Below are 17,678 nucleotides of genomic sequence, written 5' to 3' on the forward strand. Positions count from 1 at the left end.
TTCTTTACATTGGTACCTCTGGTTAAGAACTTTATTCATTCCAGAGGCCAGTTCTTAACCTGAAACTGTTCTTAACCTGAGGTACCACTTTAGCTAATGGGGCCTCCTGCTGCTGCCGCGCCGCCGCAGCACGATTTCTGTTCTCATCCTGAAGGAAAGTTCTTAACCCGAGATACTACTTCCGGGTTAGCAGAGTCTGTAACCTGAAGCGTTTGTAACCCGAGGTACCACTGTACTAATGTAACTGAGTCCCATGTCTCCTTCCTTGCACCAACAGGCAAGAGCCGATTATGTGGTACTCTTGACCAGGCATAGGCAAACTCTGCCCTCCAGATGTTTTGAGACAATTCCCATAATCCCTGACCACTGGTCCTGTTAGCTAGGGATGATGGGAGTTGTAGTCCCAAAACATCTGGAGGGCTGAGTTTGCCTATGCCTGCACTTGACCCTTGAGCTTTCAAATCAGGTTGGCTTGCTGGATGAACTGTACAATGCAGGGACACAATTTTACTAAGTATGGGTGGTCTCTGCCACACCTGCACTGGAAATGGGTCCAACAATGAGGGAGGGCTTTGCCAAAGCTTCTGCCAATGTTCACTCTTTTACATTTTTTTAAAAATATTACATTTACCTTTCTGCCAATGCACTTAAGGCACCAGTAGATCTGATACAAAAGGAAAAATGGAGAAAAAAAGGAATATAATACAGAAGCAACTCTGCTACCAATTCATACATAAAGTGAGACTAGCATAATATGAGAGTAAGGAAAACCTTAGTAACAGGGGTTTTCCTGAGAGATAAACAGAAAGAAACAGCAGGGCCTACCAAACATCACTTGCCTACCCCTACGGCAGTAACTAGCAGATTACCAGAGTACCCAAAAACAGCACCTGATGGGACTTCTTCATCTCCCTAAACAAAAGGATTAGCATTAGTAAAAACTGAAAAGAGGTAACCAGCCCAATTTAAGCCAGCAGCACCCTTGATTCACTTGCCAATCAGATTAAAGTGAAAAGCGCCTTGGAACGAGAAAGGCCAGCCTGCCACTAATAAGATAGAAAGTGCTAAGCCAATAATCCTCCCACTAGAAAGGCTAATCTCAAAAGAAGAAAAAGAAAAAGAAAAAGGAACAGCATGCACCACTGTTCCTTGCATCACAGCCATCACTCCCTCCTGCTAATGATTCTCCATTAGTCCAAATGCAAACCTCAAAGGGACCGCCGTTAAACAACATTGAAATGAGACTGTCCTAAACAGTTGTGCAGAAAGGACAATTTCGGTGATGGTAAAAAAAATCTATACCTACAGAAATTCCCTCTTGCTACACAGCTATTAATGATGTAAAGGTAAAGGTAAAGGGACCCCTGACTGTTAGGTCCAGTCGCAGACAATTCTGGATTCGCGGCACTCATCTCACGTTATTGGCCAAGGCAGCCAGCGTACAGCTTCCGGGTCATGTGGCCAGCATGACTAAGCCGCTTCTGGCGAACCAGAGCAGTGCACGGAAACGCCGTTTACCTTCCCGCCAGAGTGGTACCTATTTATCTACTTGCATTTTGATGTGCTTTCGAACTGCTAGGTGGGCAGGAGCTGGGACCAAGCAACAGGAGCTCACCCCATCGAGGGGATTCAAACCGCTGACCTTCTGATCAGCAAGCCCTAGGCTCTGTGGTTTAACCCTCAACTCCTTTACAGCTAGTCACTATAAACATACACAGAGATTGACCTGACATTTAACAAAGACTGCTTTTATTTATACAGCACCTGTCAATAAGTGAGAGTGTCTGAGGGGGTGCACTGCTACTCTTCACAGATTACATTTTTATTGTTTAGCAATAAATCAGGCCTGCACAACTTCTGACCCATCAAGCTTATTGCAGACCCTCCCCCAGCTATGCTTTGTGGCCTGCCAGGGTCTTGATCAAGCAGACTTTAATTAGAGATACTGAGGATTGTATTTGGAACCTAACACACAAAAGGCACACTATTACGTCCCTGTAATGGGGGACGGGGAGAGAGGGTGGGTGTCAAACACTTAGGAGTCTTCAGGGAACAGGAAGTGGCCTACATTCAACTTACTGAGTCACAAATTCAGTGAGCCTGCAATGAATTGAGATGTCTGTAGAATTCTTTAGGTCTGCATCCAGCGGTACAGCTCCACAGGTGAAAGGACTTCTAGACGTGCAATGAAACTTCCTCTTCTGGCCCTTCCTGCACCCCTCCGAGCCTCAGATTCAGAAGTGTTGCGGGGCCAAACAAAAATTTGGTCCTGCACTGATGGGGATGGGCAGAAAATGGAAGCCCCGTTGCTCCAGTGGAACCCTACTGGCACTGCATCCGATACAACCCATGGACCAGAGGTTGCCAAACTCGCACTCATGGGCACCAGGCTATTGGCCATTGTGTGCTTGGGGTTGTTTTTTTGGGAGGGGTGTGGATTTTTAGAAACAGCAGACACTTCCTTCACTCATGGAGGGCATTTTCTGAGTGTGTGTGTGTGATAGAGGTGCACTTGGCCAATGAGAGGGGGGCAGTGTTTGTTTGGTCTGTGTGTATGTGTAGTAAGTGAGGTGGAGGGAAAGATGCATTTGGACAGAGAGAAGGGGAGCAAAGTGTCCTGTGTGTGTGTCTTGTGTTTTTTTCTGGCACTGGGGATTGTTCCTTGTTATTACGGTAGACAGCCGCACCCTTGTTGCTGGAGGCAGATAATCAGTAATTTGTGGACATTATTAGGACCATCTGTGAATAGGTAACTTCTCAGAAGAAGCATGTGGTTTTTTGGCGTGGGGGGTGCAGGAATAACTACACTCTCTATTTTTATGTTATGCCATGCCCCCTGCCATGTCAACCCTTTCGTGCACGGTGCTGAGAGAACTTTCCCAAAATCTGAAATGTGCCCATTGGTCCAAACTGGTTGGTGACCACTGCTGTAGACTGTATATTTTAATCTTTCCCAAAAGACATAACCAAATATGGTTGTTGTCAAGCATAAGCAGATGTCGGCAGCAGACAGAGCTGTGTTCACTTTGTGAAAAAATAAAAATAAAATAGCTATTCTGTGTCAAGATTATTCAAATTCTGCACCAAGAAAAGCTCAATTCTGTAACACGTATTATACAAATCTGCATGTTTTCTCTTAAAAAATAATAATTTATTATGGCATTGTTAGTGAGTGGAGCAAAGAAATCTACAGGTGCTCTGATATTTTGTAAAACATTACCCTTACACTTCAGATCATATCTTAGGTAGAAGAAGCTGAATTTTGTGCTCAGCACTGCATTCTGTGGATTGCTGTGTTGCTGTGTTCCTACAGAACTGTGGCAGTACAGTCACCTTGGCAATAGGCATACAAGTCAATGGATGTGATCACAGACATACAAACACTCTGAGGTTGATAAAGGTCAAGGAACACATCTCCACTGGGGGCCCCAATGTCACACCTTCAGATATGTGTCTCTGTTGCAAGAGTTATAGCTTGTCTATAGACTTAGCTGTTATGTGCTACCTAAGCATCTTTTGCCCGGCAGGGGAAAAGGACAATTATTCATTTTTAGAGAAAAGGAAGACTAGAGACTTCACTGATAACTACTAGTTTTAAAGTTCCAATCTTTGCTCTACATAAAGTTTTAGCACTGTGTTATATTGGCTCTTTTTATAAGCTGATAGCAAGATTTGCATGGCCTCCATTTGCTGGAAGGTGGAAATATGACCAGTGCCCAAAGATCTGCTCCTTCCACTTTGTACCACCTCTAAAAATCTATGTGATCATTATGTGCTAAAAGACTAAAGCCAAGAAATGTGAATTAATCGTCGATATTTCATACCTCTGAGTCATTCATTTCGCCAGCCTCTCAAGCAGCAGCAGGCTTGCTCACTATTAGCTGTCAGCCGTGATCTGGAAACCCTTTTATTTACAGGTTATTGCAAAATGAATTTGTTTGCTCTTTATGTTCCCTGAGCAGATTTGAAAGTTAATTATAAAGGGGGGAGAAGAAGAACTAAAGCAAGTGAAACAATAATTCAATGCATGTTGAACAAGGGAAGACCATTTGACAAATGCCGGTTTTCCTGCAAACTATGGTGTATTAGCATAACAAGCACAGCAAAACCCAGGCAGCATCTGCCAGGGCTTATAAATCATGTTTATAATGGGAGATAATGCAGAAGAAGCTCCTTGGTTCACTTCAGAAAACGTACAATACTGAGTCTAAATCCTGCTTCCTAATTCTGGCTATGTTTGTCCTAGTGCTTTCGCACACAGATATGCTGTCAACTATAATGAGCCCATCATATGCAATGTATTTAGTTGCTTGTAAAACTTATACCCCTCCCTTCCAAAGCATACACATTGCTCAGGGCAGGTTACAGCCATTACATACTAAAAAATCCCCTTAAAGAAATCAAACAGCAGCATGAGAGCAGGCACAAGCTCCAATGGAAACCTTCCAAAACGAATCCTCTCCCAGCAATGATTTTGCCACAACAGGAAAGCTTTGGCCATTATTCAGAAACTTGCTGTGAAGTGAATGCTCAACAGGGAGCAGTATCTAATCACAGCTCCCTGTGTGATACACATGTTTACCAGGTTTCAGTTTTTAGATCCCCAGGTTTGGTACTAGAATTGCACTTTAAGAATGCAATTTGCCATTTGAGAGACTCAGGTCAAATAAGTGGGATAAAGATAATCTTACAGAGCTCTCCTAAGAGGAGCCAGGGAGATGTGGCATGGCAGATTTCAGCTCCTTTTGGCCATGGCAGAAGGTGGGGGCAATGGGCACAGCAGCAAGGCAAAAACGCCTGGGGTACAATGCAGAGGCAGTCAGAGGTGTGGCCTGTTGAAGAGAATTTTGAAGGCCTGATACAGAAGCTCGGAAGACCACTTTTGGCCCACAGGTCTCGGGTTCCCCATCCCTGCTCTTAAAAAATAAATGGTTGCCACAATCACACTTCACATTTTTAAGCAAACAGTAAAACCACAGCAGGTATTTCACACATGTCATCTCTGCTCAGCTCTAGTCACAAGTGACTAGTCTCTTAATAATCAGAAGACCATTATTACTTGTCCCCCTTCGACATGTGCACCAATGTGAAGATGCTCACTGAGAGATCTACCAGTTGTTAGGACATTCAGCAAGCTCAGCACAGTCAAGCAAGTTGTAAGCAAGAAGAGCAGACCAAGGGACACAATCCCACCTGAGCACTGTAGGGTATTTCCAGAAGTGGGAGCTTCTAGAGGTGCAGATCAGAATGGAAAAGAGGGTGGCAGGCAGAAGTGGCTGCCAAGACCTGCCCCAAACTTCTCCCAATACTGTCGTAAACTCTCCAAAACAGATGCTGCCACCACCACCACCCGACAGATCCCCTGGCATGCCTCCTTACACATGGTTCTGATTTGGGTATCATTTTCACCATTCCTGCAGATGCTGCTATCCTGCCACATGTAAAATTGGTAGGTGGTCTTGGGGATAAAAATAATAATAAAAAAAGCTTGGATGACCAGAACTGGCCTATGGGCCGATGGTTTGGCATCCCTACTTAAGCAGAAGTGCCTTCCTACCTCAGGTGGGGATGCCAAGAATTGAATTTGGGTTGTCTTAAATGCAGAGTGTGTGCCGTACCACTGAGCTATGGCCACTTGCCTGTGTGTAGTTGATCTTCCAAGTTCAACCCTAAAGCTAGCTGGGAAGATACAGAATTGAAACCCTGAAAGGGTCTGTGGCATGCCACATTTTTCAGGCCTGGGGAGAAATTTTCAAACATTTATTAGCTGGAAAGCAGTTGCAGATGGAGTTATTTACTGGAGACCAAAGCTAGGAGGTATGTAAAGGCCGGAGAGTATTTTCTAATGGAATGATGTTTGATTTTATTACTACTGTTCTGATTCATTTCAGGTCATTTTAGTAAAGACCCCAGAAATATTATGTGCATTTATGTATGGGTTAAATGGAACTTCCTACACACAGGTTACATGCTCATGATCTTCAGTTTCCTAAGATGAGTGCCAAATTGAAACAAATTACTTTTTTTTTCTAAATACGGTATTTTCAGTGATGCTGAAAAATGCCATTGCTGGTCATAATTTCAGTACTCCTTGCAAAAATGTTTGCTTCTTCGTTTGCACTGCCACCATTCTTTAACCTAAATGACATCAACACATAGCCAAATCTGATTGGCTCTGCAGTTTAATAAGTGTTATAAATATATTTTATGCACACCAACCCCAAAAAACTTTTGAACTCAACACCACCTGGGAAAATTGGTTAGCATCTTCATTCTGAGTCTTAGCGGCGCACAGCAAAACACTCAGGGACAAAAAGAAAAAAGCTCATATTGTGAAGGAGTAAGTAACTGTCGTGCCTTGCCAGATGTGATCTTGCTCACTGTACCACAATTCCCAAATCAACACTTGCTATTAATCAAATGTTATAACAAGCTGCCTGCAACAGCACTCTGCAACCATGATTAATTAGCCAAAAGCTTCTAAAGGGAGCAAAGTCACTTATTCACAAAGTGAAGTGAAGTCTCAAGGCTAGGAAATTACAGATTCCAAGTGCAGGGATGCAACATGGCTGTTGCTCACTTGCTTGCGCCTGGCCCCAGTTGAGGAGACGTGTCAGGCAAATTAAGCATAGCTCTTGTTCTGCACAGTGAGAAGGAATGTAGGGAGACAACACAGCATCAGATAAGCAATGAACCGTGTTATCACTAGGTTCCCTGAGGCAATTCTTCTTGCTGGCAGTGTTTAGGAGCAAGACTTAATGGTGTCATACTCCACTGTATTGGGCCAAATCTTTTGCTGACCCCAAACAGATTTCCTTATATCAACTAACTAAGGGGGAATGGGTGAAAATCGTTACAGGAACGGACAAGTGGATTTTGGCCAAATTGCTCTTATTAACCACAAACGAAAGGGGCAAAAGATTTCCAAGGCATTATGATAGAGTTTGTCTCTCAAACTCATTTGAAGCAAAACATTGTGATGCATTTGCAGCTTCCTGCTGGGGCAAGAAGAGATCTGAGGAATTCTGAGGGAAGCCGGAATTGATTTCAACAAGGCTAAGGAAACTTCCTCCAGGGGATTTTGCACATCTTTAGTTTGCCACTGAATGCTGCCTAAAACAAAGTTTGAGGTGAGCCTGCTGGTTCTTGCTCAGCAAAACACGAGAAATTTTGAGGGATGCTTAAAAGAGCTTCAGCTGAAATTCATCAATTGGATTTCATGTAAAACGCAACAGTTTAAAATGGCAGATTCACTACTTCAACTGCAGAGCAGTTTAAAGTTTAGACTGTGGAGAGAAGGTCAGGGCTGGCCTCTATGGAAAATAGCCATCTTCCTTGCTTCTGACTCCTCATCCTGAGATTTAACCCCTCCCCTGCAGAACATAGCCCTATGTAGGAATCCAATATGGGGAAAGCAGCTGCTTTCAAGCTTTTGTGAGCACTTGAACTGAATGCTTGCAAAACCCTCGTGCCTTTGCACAAACACAAAGGCTCAACTGCTTTCAGGCCAAGCAGCAGTGGGATGTTGTGGGCTGCTAGATCCTGCAAACCCTCCTGTCTTTTCAGTCTGAAGCAGTTCATAGAAACAGAGTATCTACTGAGTCTTTGAAAGGCTGCACTCTCCATATTGTTACAGAAGTCAGATGCCACCCCCACTCCCTGCAAGACTCCAGGGGGTTCCAGGCACTCCCCAGGGTCTGTGTTCCTTTGGAGAATTGAGATACTGTCATAGCTTTAAGAAATATGGTTTATTCACCTATTTACACCTTCAGTCTCCATGGAGGGAGTCTAGATCTTATCAGCAGGGTCATTTCAAGAGGAGCTTGTCCCCCACAGCAGTGCAGCCATGGAGTCCAAGGCATTTGTCCCAGCCAGCCTTCAGCCAGCCTGCCCAAGATGGATCCTAGTCTTCCCCACTTCTTCTACCCAGCACACCTTGCAAACAGACTCTCTTTTGCTGTCACCTTGCACCCAATTACCCTGGCAACCTTCCAAATCTCCAGTTTCTGTTCACACCTCAGGGCAAGGGGGAAGGACAATTCTCTTGCATTGCCAATGGCTTTGTATTGTTTCTTAATAGTCCTAAGCTTGACCAGGCCATTTTGCGTATGCCAGCTCAGGAATTCCTCTGCAGTTTTTATTTCTCCCTTCACACCCCAGATAATCAAAATCCTTCCAATTATTAACTACTAGGGTTTAGGGAAACCCCACCCCCCAAAAATAACACCATTTTGCAGCCTATCAGGACCTTGGTAAATACTTTTTTGGGAGGTTGCATTTGTTTAGTGGGTCACAATTTATTCAGATGTGACATAACCCGAGAGGGTGGTTCTACACTGGTGCTTTCAGAAATGTGCTTGGCAGTTTTCTCCTACCACCCAGCTCAAGATGATAAGCAGATTGCTTAGGAAGACTGAAAAGCAGAACAGCAGGGGAGTTGAAAATAAGGAATTTCACTGACAGAGTCATCTGTGTATGCGTGTGGGGTGCTCTCTCCTAGCCGGCCAGCCTTCTCAATTTGCTGTCATCTCCTCACCTGAATAGTTACCCAGAGGTAACATCCTCACTCCCCATGATAATCCAGTTGGCAATACACTAGCCCATTTTACATAGAGAGGTGCTAATTAGCCAGGGATTCAGAATCCACTGCTCTGCTTACCACTTGAAAGGGAAACCAAAAAGGCTGTAATATGTTCAAACTCCAATTTCAATCCCACTTGCCTTCAGTTAGTTGCCAAGCAACTTGGGGGGGGGAGAGAACCACACTTTCCAATCAGAATTGAAATTCACATATAATAATAATAATAAATCTCTGCAAATTGTGAAAATGGGCCTCTTCCAAAATAAGTGTGTGTGGGGGGTGTTTTTTCTTCTTCTCTCCACAGCTTTCCCGGGGTTTGTGAAAGCTGCATAACAAGCTTGTTGCTAGGTGAGTCATGGCTTTAGGTAACAGGCACAAATACTTTTGATGAGGTATACAGTATGCCAGAGTAGTCGGCTTCTTGTCAAGTGGTCTCTCCGTTGCCTTGGTAAATGCTAATGTTAAAATAATATGGAGAAAGGCAACAATGAAGAGGGCTAAACCATGAGAATTCTCAAAGGCAATTTTCAGGGTTACACTCCAATCTCTGAAAAAAATTAAAGAACTTTCTTGGAGTATTGATTACTCAGAGCTTTGCCCAGCCATGTGCAAACAGAACATAGGTTACTGCTATAATCTGGACACAGGCTGGACCATTCACAAGACCTTAGCTTACCTGAAAATGTTAACTTTGGCTGAACAACTGGGTTGCATAACTCAATCCTCAGTCAAAAGCATTTATTTTTTAAACAACAACAACAACAGCTGAACATAATGATAACTAGCTTCCACATTTTTATTTAAAAGTTACTGCCTCCCCAGTCCCACCCATGGAAGTAGCTAGAGAGTGGAATGGAATCAGCCACGATCAGAGAACAGGCCATGAATGCCAGGCAAAATCTGGCATCATTGGTGTTTTGGACTCTCTACTGGTTAGTCTACAGACCACTATGATACTGGCTTACTGGCAACCCCACAGGATGAAGAGCTTGTATCTTAGGATTTGCATCCTGGACAGTCAAAAATGATTGAGCCCCTGTTACCAGTGTAGAATATCAAATAAGGGTGCTTCTACTTCAAACATGGTCTGCTAAGCCTGGCGTCACATCACAGTCCACTCTTGTTCCATCTCCTGCGTCATTGACAGCAGATTACTGACACAACATGCGAATAATTCTGCTCCCCATTTTGAAAAGGCTACCAATAACCTGAGGGTGGGCACAAGTAGAACCAAATCAGGCAGAGCCAGGGCAGAAGCAGATTCCATGGAGAGCCTGAAGGAGCCTGGAATATTAATGGTAGGAGGAGAACCCAGCAAATTATGGGCGGGTCTGCATGAAACCTGACAAAATCTGGATTTTATTGGTTCTAGTGTTGATTACCTGACAGAACAAGGTAAACCAAAAGATGGAAGAAGGTCAGTTTGGAAAATAAACAGCTGGCTGGAAAACTGAATTGACAGTGGTAAACAATGTCAAGATTAAGGAAAGTCTTGGGTGAGGGTAGGAGACCAGATTTTTGTGCCTTATATTGCATGCTCATGCTCTCTCTCTCTCTCTCTCTCTCTTGCAAATAAACCTAAAAATCTGTACATAAATCCTAAGTAGAGGAGAAGAAAATATAAGAGACAATAACAGGGTTACAGTATCATCAAATAAATGATGTGGTAAAATTTGACCCAAAGTTCACAGTCTGAAAAAGAGATTGTTGACAGTAAAGAAAAAGTAATCTCCAAAATGTATAAACTATTATTAGAATGGGAGACAAAAGATGAATTGGTAAAATCATCTACTATCCATTGGGCAAGGGATACAGGGCATGATATAGAAATGAACACCTGGGAGAAATTATGGGGAAGTATTTAAATATTCAAGTGTACAAAAAATAAAATTGAAATCTCCCCCCCCTCTCTATATATGAGACTGAGCCAATCAATTCCTTGTAGATGATGTTCATTTAGCCCCAAAAAGGAAAAACCCAGTGAGGGTTCAACCTGGTGGGGAAATCACATGCTCAGATATGTACTTCAAATAAAAGAAATAGTCGCAGAGTAGTAAATAACTGTAGTAACAATTCATAGAACTTTACTGATGTATAAGAATGCATAAGAAATGGAAGAAAGGAGAAATCACAAAAGAAGAGCATACACGAGTTGCAGGGAGAAGGTCAGGCGGGCCAAAGTTCAGAATGAATTCAGGTTTGGAAGAGTTGAAAACAATTTAAAAGACTTCTTCAGCTATGTTTGAAACAACAGGAAGAACAAGCAAGTTTTGGATCCCTGGCATGGAGAAGATGGAGAAATGTGATTGGTTGACAAAGAGTAGGCAGAACTGCTCAACACCACCGCGTCTGTCTTCACCCAAAAGGAAAGCAGTGCCCAACCTGGTGGTGACAGAATAAATGATGCAAGGTGGGAGCTGTAGCCCAGGCTGGGAAAGGAGGTGGTAGAGAAATGAATTCAGATCTCCATCATGAGCTGCACCCAAGGGTACCAAAGCAGCTTTCAGATGTAAGAGACTCTGTCTACAATATTGGAGCCTTCCTGGAGAACAGGAAAGGTCCCTGCAGATTGTTCCCATCTTCAAAACAGGGTGGGGGGAAATCCAGGTAACTAAAAACCAGTTAGCTTGACATCAATACCAGAAAAGGTCCAAGAACAGGTAATTAAATGGTTGGTCTGCACACACCTATAAAGGGATGCTATGATTGCTAAGAATCCGAATGGGCTTCTCAAAAACAAAACATGCCAGATGAATTAAACCATTTATAGCCTTTTAAACCAGGGTGGTATTTTTGGTTTTTACTATGGTATGTGTTTTTATATTGTAAAATGCACAGTGAGCCATGGATGAAGGGTGGTATAGAAATTTAATCAATCAATCAATCAATCAATGACTCTACCCTTCAAACCATTCAGCTGCCTATTATGTTACAAGTTGAAATCCATCGTCACACACTGGGGCAGGACAAAAGCTAAGCAAGAGCTGCCTAATGTAAAGAAGGCCGCTATTTTCTGAGAGGTGAACCACTGCAATAAGTCCTGGAGAAATGGCTGAAGTACTTGGTAAGAGAAAAATCAGAAGGAAAAAAGAGTGGCCCCTTTGCTGGTGTTGAGTCAAACAAAACACAAACAGAGCCATACCACCTGTGACTGAAATTACCACTTAAGGATATTGCAAATCTCAAATGCAGAGAAAGCTTGTCACCCTATTTTGCTCACCTTGATTTATTTTGATCCATTTTATCCTTTTCAACATTCCGTAAGGAAACAATAAGCAACTCAAACAGACCATAAAAATATTCTTTCATTGCCCCCACCAGCATTCTAGTCCACCCCACCCCTTCTCAACATGCTCTCCTCAGAGTGCTGTGGTTTTGATGTACTTTTGCCTTGTTCAATTCATCATCCCGGAAACTTAGTGCCTTTTACAGATCTCTAGGGATGCTGTTCTATCAAAGCTGTAATAGAAGAGAATGTGGCAGTGAAACAAACCTCTTGATGAATTCAAGATATTTACTTTTCAAAGTCACTCCAGAGCAGCAGTCAGTGCAACGGCTGATAGATGGGAGAGCTGCCACAATAGATTGCAGTCTATCTGGGATTCCTAGAATTCCCATGCAGTAAATTTCAAGTCCACATTGATTAAAAGCTTTGAGTCTAGTAGACCCAAGTTGGGTTGCACAATGCACATTGATTACATTATTGTTGTATATATTTCAACAATCCCAAAATTTGAGAGTCAGTAGCACAGATGTTGTAAAGGTAGAATGTTGCACTAATGCGATAACTATAAGGCATAGGAAAATTTTGTTCACATCAGTGACTTTGACATGTGAGATAATCTAGTACAGCACTTTTAATCAAAATCTGAGATGTAGTAGTTATTTTTTAAAAAAGTGATCTGTTATGGAAGCACCCCATTGGAAAATATAACAGTGGTTACCCAGACCTTGTTGCTGGTTGCTGAGGGGGCCCCAAAACAGTTCAAGTTTCAGGGCTCCAAAAATGTAGATCCGCCACTGGGGTGAGGTAATAAGCAGCTTGACAGATGGGTCCAGGGTTTGCCCATGACATTTAGCTGTTGGGGTGAAGGACATACATACACTCAACATATAGAAGCCAACTGGACTGACAGCTGAATCTTACTTCTATAGGGGCACATGAGAAAAGAGACTAGTTACAGGGTGCATTATAGGTTGTATGGCACACACAGCCCTGTCCTCCAATAGAAAGGTACTGCTCAGGGGGAATATCCTACTACCACTCAGCATTACTGCCTGAGACAGTTGCCTCACTTTGCTTAATGGTAGGGCCAGTCCTGAAAAGTCAACTTGAACAACAAATCAATTCAAGCAACTCTGAGCAGCAAAGCAACAATCAATAAGTGAGTTATCATCTGTTGATTTATGCTCTATGTTGTCTCAGTGTGGCCCTTTACTATGGGTGATTTCAGCCTATAGGACAGATAGATAAATTCTATTGCAAAAATAGCTTCACAAGATATAAGGCAATTCATCCCAAGGCACCACAGCTCAGGGGCAGAGCAGATACTTTGTATGCAGAATCTCACAGGTTCTATCCCTGCCAGCTCCAATAAAAAGGTCTCAGCAGAGCTATTAAGACCCCCTTTTGAGACCCTGAACAGATATTGTCAGTGAGATGAGACTAGTCTGGTGCCATCCGCATTTTTTGGACTACAGCTCTGATCATCCCTGATCATTGGTCATGCTGGCTGGTGCTGATGGAACTCAACAATAAGGTAGCTCCATTTCATGGAATCATAGAGCTGGAAGGGCCCATAAGGATCATCTAAGTCCAATCCCCTGCAATGCAGGAATCATTTGCTCAATATGGGGCTCAAACTCACAGCCTTGAGATTAAGAGTCTCATGCTCTTACCAACTGAGCTATCACAACATAGCTGCCTATGTGCATATCCAGCTTTCTTCCAAGCACACCTAGAAAATCAAGCCCTGATTTTCTGATGAACTAGAAGCAGTTTATTCAGAGTCTACAAAACACACTTTCAAGCAGATCTGGAAAACCACCCAAGAAGGGCAGGGAAAAGTCATGCTATGGATGGCATGGTATCCTACTTACAACAGGAACAAGTGTTCTCAATGCCCTGAGGAGGCATTGCAACTAAAAAACCACAAACACTCATCCAAAACATGAGTGCCAACAACTGCAAACAACCCCCACAGAGCACCAACAGACATCAAAGTGATAGTGCTATGTTTCACAGCAATTGGGACCAGGCAGCTGCTATTCATACTTCTGCCACCTCATTATTGAGCTACAGCAGTGCATTTGGGGTGAGGGGGCTGCCCTTGAAAGAGTTTTGGAAAGTTGATCCAGGGCAGAACTTTTTTTGTTTTTTGTCTTGTTTTTAAATTTCTGTTATTATACATCCTGTATGATCTTTCTCCTTCTAAATTGATTTGGATAAAATTATTTTGAGAGAGAAAAATATATACCACATTGCTGGGACTGCAGCAACTTACTGGAGATAGAGCTCAGTAAGCAAGCAATGGGCTAATATGAACCACAGAATATGAAGGTAGACTGGAATGCTGAGTAGCTTGCCCTCATATAACCAGGCTGCCAGAGTGCAACCCTTAAATGAATTAAGTTGAGTGGCTTAAGTGATTTGTGGCACACATCTTTCATCTACTCTCCCAATTGTAACAGGGTTTGGTTTTTTTTACAGTTTTTTTGGTAAAGCAGAAATAATTCAAACCTGATTAGTTTCTTCATCATTTTTGTAGGAAACTGTGATGTTGGAATATATTAGCAATCAAAGTTCAGGCTAATCACAGATCTTCCCATTTAGAGGTTATTTGTATTCAATCAAATTTGCACCTGGAAGCCTTTGCACAGAGTGCTCTTATGTGCTGGGTCTTACATGCCATCAAGGCAATAAATAGTAATATGGGCGGATGCATTGTTATACTGTATTGCATTTAGCCAGTAAAGAGACAGTGGCTAACATATGTATAAAATGGGTTGGCTCACGGAATGTTAGAGATTTAACTTTTCTACTAATTTTGTTATAAAAAACAATTGTATAAATTGTATAATAAAAATAATTGTTTTTATGTTTTGTTGTGGTTCTGTTGGTGTGAGCCGCCCTGAGCCTGGTTTTTGACTGGGGAGGGTGGGGTATAAATAAAAATTTATTATTATTAATTATTATTATTATTATTACTGGGAATATAGATATAAATGCTCAGCTAAGACATAGCAAACTCAGCCCAATAAAACATGCTTTACTGCGTCAAGGATGAGAATTCACTAGCATACTTCCTCCTTCTCAGCCCTTACCCCATGTGCTGTAATGCAGAACTTCCAGGGTTTGTTGATTGGGAAACTATGGCTAAATCTCCACCCCAAACCATGATTTGATCCATTCAAATGGGGTGGAAGAAGCAGAGAGGGATGGGAAAGGACAATGGAAATTTACTTGTAATGTGTATCCTTTGAAGGTTTTTTTTTCCTGTTGGAAAAGAAAAGCAAGGCATACATACAGAATAGATGAGGCAAAGCCTAAGAGAGTGTGTTTGTGCATCAGCTAGTTAATTGTTATGTTAAAATGTGTATAGCAAACAGCCAGATTTTTAAAAGACCATATGTTTAGACTGTTAAAAAAAATAGAATATCCACAGGAGTTGGTTTTTAAGTTATTAAAAAGATGACATATAGCAATTGAGTTAAATAACTCAATTAGCACTGAAGACCCAAGCAATAATCAGCCTTAGCACTCTCCCTTTGTCTTAAGTTTAGGGTAATAAATAATGCCCGACTAAGAAACATTTAAAAGAATTGTGCTTATAATGCATACTCCAAGGGGAATATGAGAACTTTTGCTATCATTCAGCAAGTGTTTTATATCCATATGCATATTAATGCCTTTTTAATTAATACACAGAAATAAACAACTCCTTAATGAAGATAAGAGTTGTCTAACGATAAAACCAAGAATACAAACAGAATACAAAAATCTAATTTACATTTAGAGAGACTATTTTTCATATAAAATTGCAGAACTCCCATCTACAATAAATGTCCAGAAACTAGTGATAGAGGTTCCAATTTGTATTAAAGTCTCAAAACCAACCAAGGGCAATGAACCCTTTTTTGGTATTAAGATTTTATTTATTTTTTCATGACACAATATGGAAAAAAAATATGTAAACAAACAAAAACGGCTACAAAATGAAAAACTAGAATATGGAGTCCTCTTTTAAAGGTTGTTCTTAACCCTTACCACCCACAGAAGGTAATCTTTCCTTTCTCCTCCCAGCTCCCCACCCTGGGAGACCAATGTTTCTTTGCCTTCTACCCCAGGCCCCCCATCAGCCATGTACCACCCCCATGAGTGTACAATCCCTGGACCCCAATAAAGGCCCCAAGTAGAGGACATCAATGAAGAAAGGGGGGAAGGAAAGAAAAGGAGGAGAGAAAGAGAAGCAAGAAGGAGGAAAAGGAAAAGAAAATAAACAAGAAACAATAGATAACAAGGTCTTCCGATTCTCCATCTGCCAGTTACATAAAACCAAGGTCAGTGAACTACCAGGCCCTGGAAATACCACTGGCATCAGTGATAAAGCAGCTAGAACTGTCCCTGGTCCTGAAATAAGGGTTACAACAAAAGAATAAAAACTTATCAAAACAGATAGGAGCAACCTTGGGGCAGGCTGAGCCAAGCAGAGGCCTCAGAGGTCAAACACATCCAAGGGATAATTCTGAGTTACTTCTTAGTCTTGTTCTGTCAGCATTAAAGGGGGGGGGGATGACAAGGGAGTTTTCTAGCCTCTGACCATTTTTTGGAACTGATGAGTAATGTTCAATACAAAATGAGTGGCCTGATCCACAAGACAAAACTTAACTCCCTGCCACTGCAGTGTATCTGGGGCTATAAAGAATGGCCATATGAAAAGCTAGTGCAATGGCCCATCAAGCCAAGTTCTGTCAATCCAAAATGAACAAATGACAACTGAATTTCCAGAGGCCATTCTCCGCCTTTCTAACAAAAATCCTTCAACACATATCAGTATCTTGCTAGGGATCTCATAAGTACAAGATAATAATAATACAGGTGAAACTCGGAAAATTAGAATATCGTCGAAAAATGCATTTATTTCAGTAATGCAACTTAAAAGGTGAAACCAATATACAAGAAAGATGCATGACATGCAAAGCAAGATATGTCAAGCCTTTATTTGTTGTAATTGTAATTATTTGTCATTAGGCGGTTTATTTTTTGTTTATTTTTGTATTATTGTAACTATTTGTTTTATTACTGTGGAATTTCCAAAAGAAAGCATTTGTAAAAATTAAAAGAAAATAAAAAATAATAAGTTGCATTTCTGAAATAAATGCACTTTGATGATATTCTAATTTTCTGAGTTTCACCTGTAATAATAATAAATAAAATAATAATAATAATAATAATAATAATAATTTATTTATATCCTGCCCATCTGGCTGGGTTGCCCCAGCCATTCTGGGCAGCTTCCAACAGAAAAATAAAATACAATAATCTATTAAACATTAAAAGTCTCCCTAAACAGGGCTGCCTTCAGATGTCTTCTAAAAATCTGGTAGTTGTTTTTCTCTTTGACATCTGATGGGAAGGCGTTCCACAGGGTGAGCACCACTACCAAGAAGGCCCTCTGTCTGGTTCCCTGTAACCTGGCTTCTCACAACGAGGGAACCGCCAGAAGGCCCTCGGCGCTGGACCTCAGTGTCCGGGCTGAACAATGGGGATGGAGACGCTCCTTCAGGTATACTGGACTGAGGCCATTTAGGGCTTTAAAGCTCAGCACCAACACTTTGTTTCAACTCCCCCAGTGAGATACAGCTCAGCAGTGAAAATGCCTCTTTGGAATGAAAATCATGGCTCCATGTGGCTTCCAACAACCTGGAAACTAGTTCAGGTGTTTTAAGTCTTGGATGTTGAAAGTTGGAAGTTGGAAGTTACAATGAACCTCCTGTCCCAGCAGAACAGCAAAAAGAGCCTCTGTAGTTGAGCACAGGAGCAGGCAAGCACATATGGGATAAGGAGAGTTCTCAGATGATCTGGGCCCTAGGTTAT

The 17,678-nt window shown here is 41.9% G+C and overlaps 1 protein-coding gene and 1 long non-coding RNA gene across 2 annotated transcripts in view; one reads left to right on the forward strand and one right to left on the reverse strand.

The window, feature by feature from the left end:
• RASGEF1A (RasGEF domain family member 1A) overlaps positions 1–17,678 on the forward strand; it is a 215,449-nt gene that overhangs the window by 66,020 nt on the left and 131,751 nt on the right. The window lies entirely within an intron of this gene.
• LOC132592175 (uncharacterized) overlaps positions 1–17,678 on the reverse strand; it is an 89,983-nt gene that overhangs the window by 33,388 nt on the left and 38,917 nt on the right. The gene's annotated exons all lie outside the window — the stretch shown is intronic.

This window comes from Zootoca vivipara, chromosome 5 (assembly GCF_963506605.1).
Source record: "Zootoca vivipara chromosome 5, rZooViv1.1, whole genome shotgun sequence".
NCBI classification, from domain to species: Eukaryota; Metazoa; Chordata; class Lepidosauria; order Squamata; family Lacertidae; genus Zootoca; species Zootoca vivipara.